The 18,016-nt window shown below is 38.2% G+C and overlaps 3 pseudogenes; all 3 read right to left on the reverse strand.

Moving 5' to 3' along the window:
- Window positions 1-2,569, reverse strand: part of LOC107655638 (protocadherin beta-4-like) — a 5,829-nt pseudogene extending 3,260 nt beyond the window's left edge.
- Window positions 2,570-10,034: 7,465 nt separating this feature from the next.
- Window positions 10,035-12,707, reverse strand: LOC107655667 (protocadherin gamma-A11 pseudogene; annotated as a pseudogene).
- A 2,325-nt stretch (window positions 12,708-15,032) lies between these two features.
- LOC107655639 (protocadherin gamma-A2-like) overlaps window positions 15,033-18,016 on the reverse strand; it is a 12,044-nt pseudogene continuing 9,060 nt past the window's right edge.

The raw sequence follows: 18,016 nt of genomic DNA on the forward strand, positions 1-18,016 counted from the left end.
ATGACATTGATATGTAGGATAAGACTTATTGAATCGAGGCTATCCTTTTCAGCACCATGGACAGCGACAACGCACATGCCGTTTAAATGTCACTTTTAGCTATAACATTGCAGCCTACTAGTGTACAATATCCTTTGAAAGCTATGTTTAGAAAAAAAATCACATTGTGGAGACTCACCAGTGTGCTGCCCGTTTCAGTCCAATCGATGCTACGTTTCTCCTTTGGAATTGTTTCGGTTCCACTCGTGTCAACACTCATCAGACTTTGACTGATGGGTCCGAAGTACTTAACATCACTTTTCCTGGAGTCTGTGGTTCTGTAAATTTCATAATTATGCACCTTTTGCAGAGTTCCTGTGCCAACAGTGTCTGCGTAACGAGGCGGATAGTACGGAATAACCGGGAGAGTTGATTGATAATACAAACGAGATTGCCTCCACCTGTAGATTTTAACAGATATTATGACGACTAAACACGTTATAAAAAGAAATGAGACTGCAGCCAAGCAGTTGCAACCGCCACGTTAACATTGACTGTAGCTGATCGAGAGGGCTTCCCGTTGTCCTCCACTACAACAGTGAGTCTTTGTTTCACAGCGTCTTTATCTGTCACTTGGCGTACAATTCTTATTTCTCCATTATGTAAGCCCACGTCAAACAGCGCCCTATCTGTGGCTTTCTGCCGTTTATATGAGAGCCAGGCATTCTGTCCAGAGTCCACATCAACAGCCACTACTTTAGTCACCAGATAACCCACATCTGCCGAACGAGGCACTATTTCAGCCACCACATACTGACTGGATTTGTTTCACAGCATCTTTATCTGTCACTTGGCGTACAATTCTTATTTCTCCATTATGTAAGCCCACGTCAAACAGCGCCCTATCTGTGGCTTTCTGCCGTTTATATGAGAGCCAGGCATTCTGTCCAGAGTCCACATCAACAGCCACTACTTTAGTCACCAGATAACCCACATCTGCCGAACGAGGCACTATTTCAGCCACCACATACTGACTGGACCGGATACAGAATCTGAGGCGCGTTGTCATTCTGGTCTTGAACGTTAATGATAACTGTTGCATTTGAACCAAGAGGTGGAGACCCTCCATCTTGCGCTCTCACATGTATTTTAAACTCTTTCATCTGTTCATAATCAAGTGATCGCACCGCGTGGATAATTCCATAGTCTGCGTTAACAGAGAAGTACGTTGAGACAGGAGAACCATTTACATCTGTATCTATCAGATAATAGGCGATACGCGCGTTTTGTCCTGCGTCAGGGTCTGTTGTTTTAAGAGTCAGCAGAGAAACGCCGGGTGAGTTATTCTCTAATATATACGTTTTATATTCACGCTGACTAAAGGCTGGAGCATTGTCGTTAATATCAGTAATATCTAAATAAATAGTTATTTTACTGAATACTGAGGGGCTGCCCTCATCTGACGCGCAACTAACGTTAAATTAAAACTGGAAACTTTTTCTCGGTCTAGTGGTGCATTGGTGACCAAAGTGTAGTACTTACGCGGTGATGGTTTAATTGTAAAGGGAGAATTTTGTTCTAAACTTAAGCGGACCTGTCCATTTTTACCAGAGTCTAAATCCTGGACGCTTATTAAAGCTACAACTGTGCCGGGTGGAGAATCAGCTTGTATTTTTACCCGAAAAAGATGTCATTGTTATAACCGGGCTGTTGTCATTAACATCTACAACATCTATGACCAATTTACTGGCACCTGCGAAACCACCTGGGTCTTTTGCTTGAAGGTTAATTTCATAATGTTGAATTGATTCAAAATCTAGATTTCCTATTATAATCATTTCACCTGTATTTGCATTGATTTCAAAGAGGTGCGCTGCATCCTCTCCAATATAAGTAAAGGAATATATTACATTGCCATTGTTTCCTTCATCTGCACCAGATGCACTTACTTTAGTTATCAACGTGCCTCTTACCGCGTTCTCAGCTATACTTGCTTTATACATCAATTCCGTAAAAACTGGTACATTATCATTAGCATCAAGCACAGTAAGGTGTATTTTAACGGTTCCAGAGCGCGGCGGGTCTCCACCATCAATAACCGTTAATATAAGTGAATGGTCGCTCTGTTTTTCTCTGTCCAGCACTAACTGCAACACGATCTCTGCATATTTACTGCCGTCTGAGTGACTGTGTTGCTTTAAAGAAAAAATGTCAGTAGGTTTCAGACTGTAGATATGAAGAGAATTCAAACCAACATCGGGATCAGTGGCTGTGTCTAACAAGACCATTTTTTCTATAGGTGTGGACTCGCCTATCTCGAGAATTATTTCTTTCTTGGAAAAAACGGGTGCATGATCATTGATGTCTTGGATCTCGATGGTATTCGAGAAAATTCCAGAGGGTTTTCAAGCAAAATCTCAAGACAGAAACTTCATGGAGATTTTTGTCGCAAAGCTGCTCTCTGTCTATTCTCTCTTTTACCACCAAATGTCCTTTGTTACGGTTCAGCTCCACATATTGTCTATCATCATCAACAACTAGACGCGCACGGCCAGAAACCAACCTTTTTACCAGGGACGTGCACAGACATTTTGAGGGGCAGGGGCTCAAGTGGAAAAAATGGCACTTCTCATATTTATTTACATTTTTTTCTAAACAAAACGTTAAATATATTAGGGGTGTGCGATATTGACAAAAAAATATATCTCAATTTTTTCTGGGATTTTATCGATAATAATTAGACGGTATTTTGCGGAGTGTGTTATTGTGCTGATATCTTAAGGACTACCGTGGACAGCTAACTCCTAAAGTTTTTGATATTCTTCATATTCTGTGTGTTGATCAGTTCACAGCAGTGATAGAAATTAATCTTTTTCAATAAGTTTAAATAGATTTTTACCTTTTATGGGTATTTTTACCTTTATAAAGCCATTTTTTCTAAAAGTGTGCATCATCTTTTCAGTCAAATTCTTAAATTGAATCAGTCAATTAGAATAATAAGTCATTTGGGATGTTACCAAGCAAATTAAATCAGTATTGACAAAATTAATATGCAATGCAGAGAAAACACAGAAGCTGCATTAGAAGGGACATCTAGATGCATTTACACACTGTTTAATGCAGAACATGAATGCATTTAACCTGTAGTTACAAATGCATTAATACTGTTTTGATATTTTAAACATAAAACGTTGAATACTGATATTTGGAATTATTTAAAAAAATGTAAAAGATACTTTAAATGTGAAATTAAAACTGCCAGTGTTAATAAGTGAGTCATTGCGATTGAACCGAATCATTTAAATGGTTAATGCATTCAGGAACAAAACAGCGTCATGTTGCTCAGAGACACAAATTAGAATTATATTTGTTGGCGAAATAGAGCAAAAACAGTCAATATTGTGTCTAAAACGTAAGTGTCTTAATATGAAATTCTTGTTTATTGAACTGCTGTATAAAATCAATATTTAAAAAAATGTAAAAGATACTTTAAATGTGAAATTAAAACTGCCAGTGTTAATAAGTGAGTCATTGCGATTGAACCGAATCATTTAAATGGTTAATGCATTCAGGAACAAAACAGCGTCATGTTGCTCAGAGACACAAATTAGAATTATATTTGTTGGCGAAATAGAGCAAAAACAGTCAATATTGTGTCTAAAACGTAAGTGTCTTAATATTAAATAGTTGTTTATTGTTTGGATAATTAGCTGTAAATTCGAGGCACAGATAGCTTAGTCTGTTGTTCATCACCACTCACCTCCACACCGAGACAAATACAACTGAAAAAGGAGGGAGGGCTTCACTTCTGCGGCTCTCTGCCTGTCTGTGATGTGCCGATTAATGTGTGCTACACTGCTGTGCTACAGAGACGCGGAGGGGAGAAAGTCTCAACATTTCCCGACCCGACCTGATATTTTGATGTTTTATTTGTTTGACAGGGAAGGTTGTGTGCAAACAGAAACACACACGTGCACATATATACATATATTAATTTACTTAAAAAAAAAAAAAACTCCCCAGAAAAAAGGGCACTTTCTCTCAAGGAAGAAAGAAAAAGGGCAGGTGCTCAAGCCCCCTTTGATGTCTATGTGTGCACGTGCCTGCTTTTTACATCCAAACCGAGATCTTTCGCGACATCTCCGACAAACAATCCTGGTCTCATTTCCTCTGGAATCGAATAACGAATCTGCCCGGTCACTGTGTTCAGCACGAATAAAAGGAAAATGGACAATCCTGCTTGTCATTTTACACACCGCCTCAACTGGAGTCCTTTGTTATCCTGCATCCTGCAAATGTTGTAATCCAGACAAAATACAGTCATACACGTCCAGTTTTCAAATAAAAGCATTTGAACAATTCTCTTCTGTATTGTTAAGAAGATTCAAAACCGAGCCCTTCTAATGTACAAACAACAGCTCGACGTCTTTTCTCTATGCCGGTTGACCCAATGCCTTCTGTATGCAGTTCTTTTGCTCATATCGTCTCCCTGGGCAACAGCACCTCTCACAGTCAATAAGCAGCACAGCAGCAGAGCTGGACTGTCCAGCACAAGGGAAGAAAGACAGTGAGCTACACTCTCAGAAATAAAGGTACAAAAGCTGTCACTGGGGTGGCACCTTTTCAAAAAGTACACCTTTGTACCTAAATGGTGCATATCTTATGCCCCAGTGACAGCTTTTGTACCTTTATTTCTGGTTCTGTCGGTTGTCATTGCTGAACAGAAACTCAATAGAGAGCACTTAGTGCTTAAAAAAATGTATCATTGTGATGAGATCAGTGCAGGAATGGAGACATGAAATCAAATTACAATGCAGAATTTGAGAAAGCGAATCCAACCAGAGTTTACCAATTACAGTTTATCTTCAACCAATAACACCATTGATTCTATAGTAGGTGTTTAACAAGAATGTAACAAGATTTTAGGTGCATGTAGTTAATGTAGTACATTAAACTAAAACGTCTTATTTAATCAAAAATAATGGAGTGTGTAAGATCAAGCCAGTCAGATGTGATTCTACTGTCTAAGCTAGCAGATAACCTACATATTAAAGGATAAAAATTAGTGGAGTGTGAAGTGAAGTGCGAAGACACCCCCTGCAACAACATTGTGCAGGCATATCTGATTGTCAAAGCCTCACAGAAATAAAAAAACAAACTATTTCATTAACACTATAAAATACGTTTGAATCTGTCAACATTAGTTCATGCATAGGCAACATGAACTAGCATTTATTATTCTTGGTGTACACACACACACACACACACACACACACACACAAACCTTTTTTAGTTAAAAAAAAATCTGTAAAAATTGTTTATTGTTAGTTCATGGTATCAAATGCATTAACTAATGTAAACTTATTAAAGTGTTACCAGAAGTAGGGTGTGTGTTATTGTGCCAGTATGTGGTTTTGGATATTGCAGTTGATTTGAACATGTAGACACCACTGCTGTGCAGATGCATAAAACATGAGCAGCACTAAAGCTGCCACATAGTCATACATATTCTGTGTGATGAGACTGCATTATTCAGACTGTGTGTGTCCCATAAGGCCTGATGCATTTGAATGCTGTAAAAATAGGCCAAATTCCAGCCTTAAAGCATAGTGACACACTGCTGGAGCAGGAGAGGAGAGCCAGAGACCTATATAGGGCATCAGTGAACCACCACAAGATGGAGCACAGCACATACTGTTTGATAACATTCAGTTACAGAACTGAACATGACTAAACAGTTAATCAGTAAAATCAAATAGCAGAGGTGGAGACACATGAAAATTTAAATGATAGACAGAGAGAGAGAGAGAGAGAGAGAGAAAGTGTGCATGGAAGTCAAAAGAGCTTTCTGTGAATTGACAACTGTATTTTACATAACAGCAGTATATAAAATGTTTCTTACCTTAAAGGGGATTGATTAGTTTCCATTCATTAGGATGGACAGCCAGGCCATGGAGGGAAGAAAAGAGAGAAAAAAAAAGTACACTTCCTGAAGAAAATGCGCTTTGTTTGAAGCACTTACACTGTACGCAATATTAATACTGATGCTTTCCTTGGCAAACACCATTAATGAAAAAAAAAAAAAAAAAATCAAAATAAATCAAAGCCACACCAGATGGCAAAGATAAATGAGAGAGTGAGAGAACAAAATCAAAGACCAAAGTGCACATAAAACGGGTATAAAACACAGCTTAAACACACTGACAACTCTATGACATACCAACAGTAAGAATGGTGTCATCATGATCTCCAGTTTGATCAGAACTATGTGGGTCATGAGAGGAGACACATTTCTCCCTCTGTCCTTAATATCCCTACAATAGCTTTTCATGAAGCCATCTCTGCCTTGTGTGCAAATCCACTAACATGACAATCGGATTGGATTACAAAGCAAAACTGGACTTCACCATGGTCTGTGCATGTTTTAATATTTTGCTGTTCATTTTCTCTCTCCCTCATACACACAGAACCCTTCTCACGTGTGCAGCAGTGTACAGCAGAAGTGGGCCTGCCTAAAGCAACAACTGAAGCACACATGGGTGAACATTTTAAATAGCACACAGTAGCTGCTTGGGAAATGTACAGCATTCTGTGGATACAGATCTGAATTACAGACTCATTACTGTAGCATATAACTACATGCATATATTCCATATAATTATTTTTTAGGGTTATTAATTCATAATTCATCACTTGCACTCTTAACTACTGTTAAGCCAAAACCTGTCATTCAATTAATAAACACCTTTGCTGGGGTTTTTAAGCAGTATATTAACCATCTCTAGATCTGATTCTAATTGAATCCACACTAATGTCAACAGAAAATCCCTCAGAATGAAGCTCAGAATGACAATTGGGTGAAATAATTTGGAAATTCATCCCAATCTCTTTTTTGTAGCCATATTGTGGCATAATGTATGCTCACATTTTTTTTAGTAATTTATGGTCCAGTTAAATACATGACATGTGTTATACATTGCAGATGAGCTCAGTGCACAAACGCACAAACATCTGGCTGCTCAGAGAAAACATTACTGTCCATTTTGACTGTATATTTAATCATACAGACCCAGTGAAAACCAATAAACAATTTACACGTGACAAGACTAAATCATCCTTTATCCTATATAAGAAGCTCAAGTCATGAGTCTGGAGAGTCAAAGTTATGGTTAGATATTTGAGAATGACTCAAATAGTGATAAACGTCTCATTTTTAGGCTCATCTGTAAATCTCATGACTATTTCATGGCAAAGTATCTTATAGTGGCAAATGTAATTTAAATGTTAAATGAAGAAAAACACAAAACACCTGCATTAGACCTTTCACACTATGCTTAACTCTAACCTATAGACTGCTCTTAACCTTGGGTTTAGCAAGATTTTATATGTCAGACAGGGGCCTCATTCACAATTAGGATGATTCTAAGGGCCCACGCACTTTTGGGGCCCCCAGAGATCTGTTTTATTAGTAGTAACAGTAGTAATAGTAATGTAATAGAAATTATAAATGTATCTACTAAAGAGTTACAAATAAAACAAAATTACGGCTTATTTCTGCATTTCCCGCAAAATTATCTCCCCCCATTCACTGCATGGTTTCGTCCCGTCATATGTAGCCTAGAGTCACTGAGTGAGATCAGATAGTAAACTGTCAAATTAGAGAGGTCTTTGAGTTCGAGGGGGGACAAACCGAGCCGGACGATTTGGTCAGTCGCACTTTTAAACACATTTTAGTTTTGCTATAGAAAATCTACACATTCACACTCTGATTACATAGAGCAGCAACAGGAAGTGCATAAGGTTGTCATGGCAACCAGATACACTGCACGCAAATTATGGCTGCGCTTCTATTTTGCCACACTAAACTTAGCAATAAGCACATTGAAAATAATACAAAATAAACATGTCTGTCAAAACGATCTCAAAGGAGGCTTTTATTAAACAAATCAAGGAGTGAATTACTCATCCACTGTTTAAAAAAAAATACTTTAGCTGGGTTTCCACAGGCAGGGTCACAACTATCTACAGTGTATGAAGCTAAAGGTTTTTGGGTTAAGGTTCATAATGTAGAACATTTTTAACATTGTATGCTGTATGTGCATAGGTAGCTAGCAAACAAGGAATACAGCTGTTAAGCTAATAGTCACATTTAGCTGAGTAAGATCATGATTGAGAAATGTTGGATACTGCTGGAAATGCTGCTATGAGGTATCATATTTATTATTTTAGGATTTTTTTTTTGTTTGCCCCAGTGAAGCATTTCTATTAATATAACTGATTAAGTAGTCAAACTCATTCCATATCAGCACAATCATTTTAGACACTTCCAAAACTGTGGCAACAGAGATGGAAATACAATGTTTAAATATATGAATTATGTTTCCATCTTTGATGCCACAGTTTTGGAAGTGCCTTTTCTGTTTTAAAGAAGGGGGTGTCCCAATACTTTTGTCCATATGTATGTACAAGTCATTGGTGTTTGGCTATGAGTTTTGGACTCAAGGTCTGCATTTAAAGTCACACCAGAGGTGTTCAAACTGGGATTAGGACTTGGCTTTATGCAGACCAGTCAAGTTCTTCCAAACTGACTGAATCAATCTTTTTTTTTTTTTTTAACCTCGTCTTATACACAGAGGCATTGTCGTGTTAGAATAGAAAAGGGTCCTGTCCAAACTATTGGTATAAAATTAGAAGCACACAGTTCACTAGAATATCATCATATGCTTAAACATTCAGATTTGTACTCATGGAAATTACTAAAGTAGTCAAACCTGTTCATTAGAAGGAGAACATCATTATATGCTTAAACATTAAGATTTGTACGCGTGGAAATTACTAAAGTAGTCAAAATTGTTAATCAGAAGGGGGTGTCCCAATACTTTGGGCAATGTATGTTTGGTGTGGTAGGGGGTCCAACCTCATATGCTTTCATAGGGCCCAAAATTGCTAGCGGCGCCCCTGATGTCAGACATATCGGAACACTAGGAAGATTGTTGAATGTTGCATGGAGTACATTCATATTTCCCATTTGAGAGAGATGCTTAGATTGTGCCCCTTTTGATAAACTAATTTTACAACATAACTCCTTTCCTAGAACTTAAAATCACTTAAGGACATAATGCACATAAACAGCACTATTCAGAGTAAATGTTAAAATATCCAAAGTGTCTATATAGACAACTCCAGAGGCTGTAATACAATAACTAAATACCTAGAGGAAAATACTTAGAAATAAGTACATGCATGGTTCATGTTATACAATGGTTCAAAGGAAATATTTATTATTTGAATTTTAAGTTTAAAGTCACAAACTACACATTCAAGACTGAATTTTACAATAACATAAGAAAGGAAACAGCAGTACACAACAGCTTATGTATAAACCTGAAAATAAAGATCAAGAGTACAGAAAGAGAACTGAAGATGAAATCATGATAAATATGATTCACATAAATAGAAGAGTGCTCGTGAAAGAAGTAAAAGTAAAAAAAAGTTGAAATACTATTGGTCTAAATTAAGTGAATAAATCCTTGCAAACCATATATACATATACATATACATATATACATATACAGGTGCATCTCAATAAATTAGAATGTCATGGAAAAGTTAATTTATTTCAGTAATTCAACTCAAATTGTGAAACTCGTGTATTAAATAAATTCAATGCACACAGACTGAAGTAGTTTAAGTCTTTGGTTCTTTTAATTGTGATGATTTTGGCTCACATTTAACAAAAACCCACCAATTCACTATCTCAACAAATTAGAATACATATATATATATATATATATATATATATATACACTTAAATATACAATATATAAATATGCACTTATTATACAATAAAAAATATCTTTTTAAAGTGTGTGTTTACAAATTGTGTAAAACAAATCATGTCACATGCAAAATTAAAGCAGAAAAAAACATACAACATTATAGTGAGGGACTCACTGAGGATGTGCATTATAATAATGAACATTTGTTATTTGTTTGATTAAAGGCTTTTCAGTCCAATTTGTTGATAAGGATTTTCTGTATGATTGTCATGGTCAAACCATCAGGGTTAGAGTTTATGTGGCACTAAGACCTTTGCACGTGTGGCGCTGCGGCCACCCACATGCAATGACGTCCCTCTCTTATTCAGCATGTCCAAACCAACAAAGTCAGAACCAAATCTGAAGTCCCCTTTCCACGAGCCTGTGGTTAAGAATGAGTTATATCGATCATCTTTCTGCAGAGTATTGAAGCGGCTCACGTCAGAGTAGCCAGGTGGTCCGTAGGTAGGAGGAAAAATGGGTAAGTTTGCAGTTGAACGGTACATATATCGGTATCTACATAATCTCATGTAGACCACGGCAATGATGAGGACAAGGAAAAGACTAGACATGCCTGCCAGAGCCATTATTAAATATAAAGTAAGGTCACTGTGTCCATGTGATTTATCTGTGCCATGTGCAAAGAGCTCATCGATGATAGGCAAGCCATCTTCTATCATAATATTGACAGTTGCAGTTGCAGACAAAGATTCAAGCCCATTATGACTCACAGAGACTATCAAGGTCTGCTTGATTTCTTCATCTTCTGCAAATGGCCTTAGTGTCCTAATTTCCCCACAGTGCAGTCCAATGGAGAACAAATTAGGCTGTGTAGCTTTTACAATTCGATAGGACAGCCATGCATTGTGCCCTGCGTCTGCATCGATTGCAACCACTTTGGTGACCAGATAACCTGCAGGAGCAGCTCGAGGCACAATGTCATGTGCAAGGTACCCATCAAACTGAACTGGGTAAAGAACAACTGGAGCATTGTCGTTCTGATCTGCAATAAAAATCTGGACAGTGCATGTGCTAGTGAACGATGGCCTGCCTTCATCACGTGCCATAACTTGAACATGGAAGTGAGTGGATGTTTCGTAATCAAAGGGGCGCAGAGTAAATATCTCACCAGTTTCTGCATTGATGGAAAGATGAGAGGCTGCATCTTCTGAAAGAGAATACAGGATTCTAGCATTCTGCCCTTCATCTGCATCATCAGCTGTGACCTTAATAACCAGGGTTCCCCGAGGCTGATTCTCTACAAATTTGATGCTGTAGTCACTGTGTCTAAAAATAGGAGGATTATCATTAATGTCTATGACTGTTATGGCTACAGATTTACTGCTGAATAAAGGGGGTGTGCCAGCATCCATAGCAGTTACAGTTATGTTATAGAGAGGACACATTTCACGGTCTAAAACTCCATCAATCACAAGCATGAAGTAATTCTTTACCTCTGAAACAAGTTTAAATGACATGTCATCAGATATTTCACATGTGACCCATCCACTGGTGCCAGTATCAAGGTCATAAACATGCAGCAAAGCCACCATGGTTCCAGGTGAAGCATCTTCTGGCACAGTAGCCGAAGTTGATTTAACTGCAATAACAGGAGCATTGTCATTCACATCTATCACATCTATAATGAGTTTACAGTGAGATGACTGTCCTCCTCCATCTTTGGCTTGTACATCCAGCTCGTGAGAACTGGCCTCCTCATAATCCAACGCACCCATGACCTTCACCTCACCCGTCACAGGGTTGACCTCCACAACCCCCCTCGTCTTATCAGGCATGTGACTGAAAGAGTAACTAATTTCCCCATAAATCCCACTGTCTAAATCTGTTGCATTTAATTTAACCAACACAGTGCCTCGAGCTGAATTTTCCAGTGCTCTGACTTCGTACACACTTTGACCAAACACAGGAACGTTATCATTGGCGTCCAACACGTGAATGTGAATTGATGCTGTTCCAGAACGAAAAGGTCGGCCACCATCCAATCCACTTAGAGTCAGAAAGTGATCAGCTTGGTTTTCTCGATCCAAAGGTTTTTTAAGGATCAATTCAGGATACGCATTTCTGTCCACCTGGGTATTCATCTCCAAAGCAAAATATTCATTCTCACTGAGTTGATAATGCTGAACTGAATTAGCTCCTATGTCAGGATCGTGAGCACTTTCAAGTTGAAAATGCCTCCCCAGGACCGTTGACTCCAGTAGCTCCAGCTCAATCTGACCATTGTCAAACGCTGGACTGTTATCGTTAATGTCCTGGATGTCTAAGAGGAGACTGTACACTTTGAGCGGATTTTCCAGGAGCAGTTGGAATTGCAAGATGCACAGCGCAGACTGTGCACAAAGCTCCTCACGGTCCATTCTCTCGCTCACCAACAAAGAGCCTGTTTCTGCGCTCAGCTCGCAAAACTGTCGGCTCCCCTCAGCAACGACTCGAGCATTGCGCCTCACGAGCTCAGTCACATCTATTTCCAAATCTCTCACCACATTGCCGATGACGGAGCCTTGCTGCATCTCCTCTGGAACTGAATAACGCACTTCACTGAGACAACCGCACATGCAAATGAAGCAGAAACAAAGTTGAAGCCAGAAATTGGCCTGAACGCATCTTGACAAACAAGTCATGTTGTGAAATATTAATGGCTACATTTAAATAAAAAAGAATAAAAATAATGACAATCAAAGCACATTCTGAACAGATCCTCAAATAGCTGGGGCAGACACTGCACTCTGATGACTGCTCCTGACGGCTTAGATTTTTATTTTCATCTCTCCCTTCCTCTGCACGCCTACAGCATTCCCCTCCCCATCTATCCCTCATTCCTCCCCTCCTCTGCTCACTGTGTAACACTGATTAAATTGAATCAGGGCACACGGCACAGATGAGATCACTGGCTGAGCTGTGTATAACATAAGAGCGTCACCCAGAGACCAAAAGAAAGAGTTACAGACACACCATCCACAAACTTGTGTTACCATGAATAATCAAAACACCACTGGGTTTATTTATTTATTTATTTATTTTATTCAAATAAAGAAAATAGGAGTATAATTAGTACTGAGAACCTAATAACAAATATATGAGATCTCAATATTTTTTATGCAATATTTTATTTCATGAGCCTGAGTAGTACAGAATATCAAGAACAAAACATGTTTTGCTGATTCCCTTAAAAGCCAGTTTGTAACCCTAACACATAATAATAATAATAATAATAATAATTATTATTATTTTTTTTTTTATAGTGCCTTTCCAACACCCAAGGTCGATTTACAGAGACAAATAAGGAAAAGAGCCAAATAAACATCAACATCAAAGCACAATACACATACCAAGGGCTGAAAGTAATATACAGAGGTCGCTTGCAAAGTTAGGTTAGAGATACAAACAAAGAATTTATAATTCAAATAAATAAACAAGGTACAATTTACAGACCGAGAATTGAAAAGTAATATTCAGAGAAAAGAGGTTTTTGAAGGAGAGAAGGGAGGATGCTTGATGGATGTCTTGAGGAAGAGCATTCCACAACCTGGGAGCCACAACACTGAAAGACCTGGCTCCCATAGTCACCAGACTATACTTAGGGGTGACTAACAATCCCGCACTAGATCGTAAGGAGCGAACAGGAGCACAAGCCTGAAGTAAGTCAGATAAATATGTCGGACCAAGATTATGGAGAGTTTTTTTAAGTGACAATTAGTACCTTGAAGTTTATATGACTCAGGCGACAAGATGGCGGCGCGTTCACACACTGCGGCTTCTCTCTCTCCCGACAGAAAGGTGTTTTCGTGTTTTTTGTCTTGTGAGTCGCAGTGTTTTTGTACGTATTCGTCGCGTCTATCTGTCTCTTAGCGTGCATAGTCATGAGTTTCTGCTCGATGTTGGCAGAACCACATTTTTAGAGTTAAACGAAGAATTGACAATAAAGCAGACTTGACTTGACTTTATATACAGGGAAACCGGAAGCCAATGAAGGTGTAAGAATTACAGAACACTTTGATCTTCTGAGACGGACAATACACACACAGTGCATTAACATACAGACATCCGTTTCCACATCTCACTGAGAGAAAATGCGGGAAAACGTCTTATATGTATTGTTCCTCCTTATCCTCTTCCTTCCCCTCATTCATCCTTCCCTTCACTCAGCTCACTCAGAATGGTCAGTAGTAGAATATAATGTTCTACATGAATGCAGGTGACATTTACAATCATGTTTGGCATCATTTGAATAGTCTCATGGCATCTGGTACAATGGTCTCATTCTTACAAGAAGTAAACTAAAAGGTGATACAGATCCTAAGAGTTTAGAGATATTTGGCTCACTATAGAGGGTGTGCCGTTTCCCAGTGTCTTTGGTGCAAATTACTTTCTGTCCCAAAAGGTGTTAACTCTACTTGATCAATGCAAATTTCAATTGTTAGTTTCTGTCTCCATTTCGGGGGATGATTGTCTCGTTCTTAAGGTATTTAAGTGAAAACTGCAAGAAGATCAGGGCCTTCTGTAGCAGGAATGAGCCCATGGTATGAAGTGTGTTCACACACTTCATACTATGTATTTTTCTAAAAGTCAAGTATGCATCTTACTCTTAGATTCATCTTTGAGAAATTTATGTTTTGTATTGATTTGATATATCTGAATTGGCTATGTAATTGGCATAATACATATTTACCTGACTGATGATAAATTGTTACATTTGATTTATTCTGACTTACTCTGAAATTATTTTCTCAAGTAGATTAAGTGAAGGCGTATGTTTCCGCAAATCTGCGTCCAGGGTTAAGTGCATACTAGATCTCAGGTTAGGATGAGCATGGGGCACATCAGGTGAAATTCTAGATATCTGACTAACTGCTTGTCTTTATTTAAGTTGTACTAAGTTGCGTTAACTATGGGGGCTAGTCATAGTACTGGTCATAACCGCTGGTTATTGTCTCAGCTTTAATTAAGTTGTACATAGTTATATTAACTATCGGGTGCTAGACAAATAGTACTAGCATAACCGCTGATTATTGTCTCAGCTTTAATTAAGTTGTACGTAGTTATATAACAATCGGAGGCTAGACAAATAGTGCTAGCATAACCGCTGATTATTGTTTTGAGATTTAACTAAGTTGTACATGGGTAACTGTAGGGGGCTAAACAGAACTACTATTTAAAGAATGGTAAGCATGGGCGACCTATTAAATAGTATTAGTCATAACCTCTGGCTAATGTTCAGACTGGCGAGTTTGTGATCGTGGGGCCCATGTAAAACGGCCGACGTGAGGCAGGCACCTTGAGCGACATAGATTCCTAATGAACGAGTAAATATAAAGAGTTAAATAGAATAATCAAATGTCAGAATAATAATAATTAGAAATGGTCAAGCAACCAATTCGTATGACAATCTAAATTCGAGGTCATATTAAAATGGAGTCAGATTAGATAATAAAGTGGAGTCAGATTACAATTTAACTTAAATTAAATAACTTTGCGTGCTGAAAAGACCAAACACGCAAGAAACCTTCATCCACCATTGGATACCTTCCTTGGGCAAAGTGCGTGGACCTTACAAAGGTGATTGAGGATTGGAGTAATGTCCTTGTTCTTTCATGCGTGAGTGAACAAGCGGGCTGCACAGATTTGAACATATTGTTTTTAGCTGAAAGGCCTTAAAGAAGTGCGTTACAGTAATCTAGTTGAGATGTGACGAAGGCATGTATTACAGTTTCAGCATCCTGCTGTCTGAGAGAGGATGGAATACGAGATATTACGTAGGCGGGAAAAAAGCTGTCATTACCACTTTACCAATGTGATCATTACATGAAAGAGTGGAATCAATGAGAATACCAAGATTTCGAACTGTTGTGGAGGGCATAATAATAATAATAATAATCATCCATAAGAATGGTTATGATGAGTTGTACTAAGCAAAATTAAAGGAGACTGCGTTTCCAAAATTTACAATGCCATTAAACAAATATATAATCAAATTCCATGGTGATGATGGCAATCATAAAAAATGCGAAACTAATTTCATACCTTATTTTCAGAGGTACTATCCTGCATAGCCTCTGCATCAAGCCCTTCGAGATCATCCAAATCGTTTTTTTTTTTGTTTTGTTTTTTTTTCTCTCAGAGTCAGGTCAGCAGTCAGCGTGCCCTCATTATAAGATCTGATGAACTTGAAGTCACTAGTGCGCGAGCCCGTGGTCAGGTATGCGTCATAATTGTAAGCGCTGCGGAGAGTTCCCGCGCCCTCCACCTCTGCGTAATTTGGAGGGAGATACGCGCTGGGAATGGCTACAGCTCCATCAAACAACAGTCTGGGCTTTCTCCTGCGACAAAACCTCACGGCCAGGATGATGATGATGAAGGTCAGGAAGAAAGTGGAAACGGACACCAGCGCGATGATCAAATAAAACGTCAGTTTGGAGCTGCTCTCGTCACGAGACATGTCTTTCAGTTCTGGGACTTCAGCCAAGTTATCTGATATAAGTAAATACAATGCGCACGTGGCTGAGAGTGAGGGTTGTCCGTTATCACTCACGGACACAATGAGGTTCTGTTTCATGCTGTCAGATTCAGAAATGTCCCGCTGCGTCCTGAAAGAATAGCTCACGTCTCCATAAGCGGTGTGCGCCATCAGCACGAAGAACAAAAGGCCAAACATCTCACCAGCAACACCGATGCCTCTAACATTCATATCGGGGAAAAAGAAAACAAAAATGACTTGATATGAAATCAACATAGGTGTGAACTACATTTAGGAAATGAGATGCTAAAAAAGATTGGAGAGTCACAATGTCTACGATTTTTCCTACGATGTGAGCTGGAAGCCCTGAACATGACATCAGGAACAGGGTGGAGTAAAGTACAATATGAAATGAAATGATTTTACTGGTGAACAGCGACACTGTGAGTTAAACTGAATAACTGAAACTGCATAACGTTCACAACTTATTTATAGTGAAGGAGAACACTTGATTATATGATGGTGATATAAAAACAACAACATGGCTATATATAGTGCTAGATCATTAAAAAGCAAAAAGAAATAGAGGCTTATTAAAGGCTTCTATTAAAGTCATTTTACATTTTTGAAGTCTTGTGCTTGAGTGAAAGCTACCAAAGCCAGGAATATAAAACATGCACCTGATAAAACATTTAAATGCGCATACATTTTGCTATCGACAAGGTGAGACGAGACAAGGCCTTTAACTGGATATGGACGCGTAGCTTAATGTTTTAAAAACAAAATGAAAAGGAAAACGAAAATATCCAATTGCTCAAAAAACTTCAACGTGTATTCATTCAAAACTGAACAATTACTTCTCTATATTTCTCTCTCTTCTATTTTAATCACTCTGAAACAAAAGTATCAGCCAGTCATGGGAAAACTTAAAGTAAAATTGTGCTCAAATCAATAAGGCACACATGAGTGTCATGATTGCAAATTGTGAATAAAAGACAGATCAAGTACTTAAAGTAGTTAGCAATGTAGGCTAAATTTCAGAACTAACATACTCCCAAAGTATTCATACATGTATACAAAAGCACAGAGGGAAAAGAAAGAAATAAAGAAAGAAAGCATTTTAGGCCGTTTTCTGTACAAAAACAAAAGCAATGAACGCATTCTCTTATAGAAAATGCACATTTTCAAATTTACACCATTGCATTAAATAAACATATCATTAACCTTACCTGAAACTAATCACTCATTTTCTCATCAGTCCATCCAGGATAATCCACAACAGATTTACTGCATAACTTGGAGGGAGATTCGTGCTGGGAATGTCTGCAACTTTTCAATTTCATATCTTTAGAAGAAGCGCAACATCTTTTGATTTCATATCACAGCTCAGTGTTTAAAAGTAAACGTGGGCCTACATTAAATCTGAAGCATGAGGCAGAAGTACAAACGATCAGAAAATGAATAACTGTCGACGATTTATAAAAAGGCAAGCTGGAAACCCTACACATGACATAACGAATATGGCGGAGGAGAGCAGATCACAATATATTTCTCGTTTTGCTGCCGAACAGCGACAATGCGCGAGTTAAATGAAAACAATATATCATTTGACAGGATGAAGAAAATTACATTAACTAAATTACTTCACAAAACGACCTGCCTCAATGTGCTATACTTTAGCAATGCTCAAGAACACAAATTCCTGTAATGTAGTTTCAAATATGCCACAACGGTATACAATACA

The sequence above is a fragment of the Sinocyclocheilus anshuiensis genome, unplaced genomic scaffold (genome assembly GCF_001515605.1).
Source record: "Sinocyclocheilus anshuiensis isolate Anshui unplaced genomic scaffold, SAMN03320099.WGS_v1.1 scaffold1008, whole genome shotgun sequence".
Lineage (NCBI taxonomy): Eukaryota > Metazoa > Chordata > Actinopteri > Cypriniformes > Cyprinidae > Sinocyclocheilus > Sinocyclocheilus anshuiensis.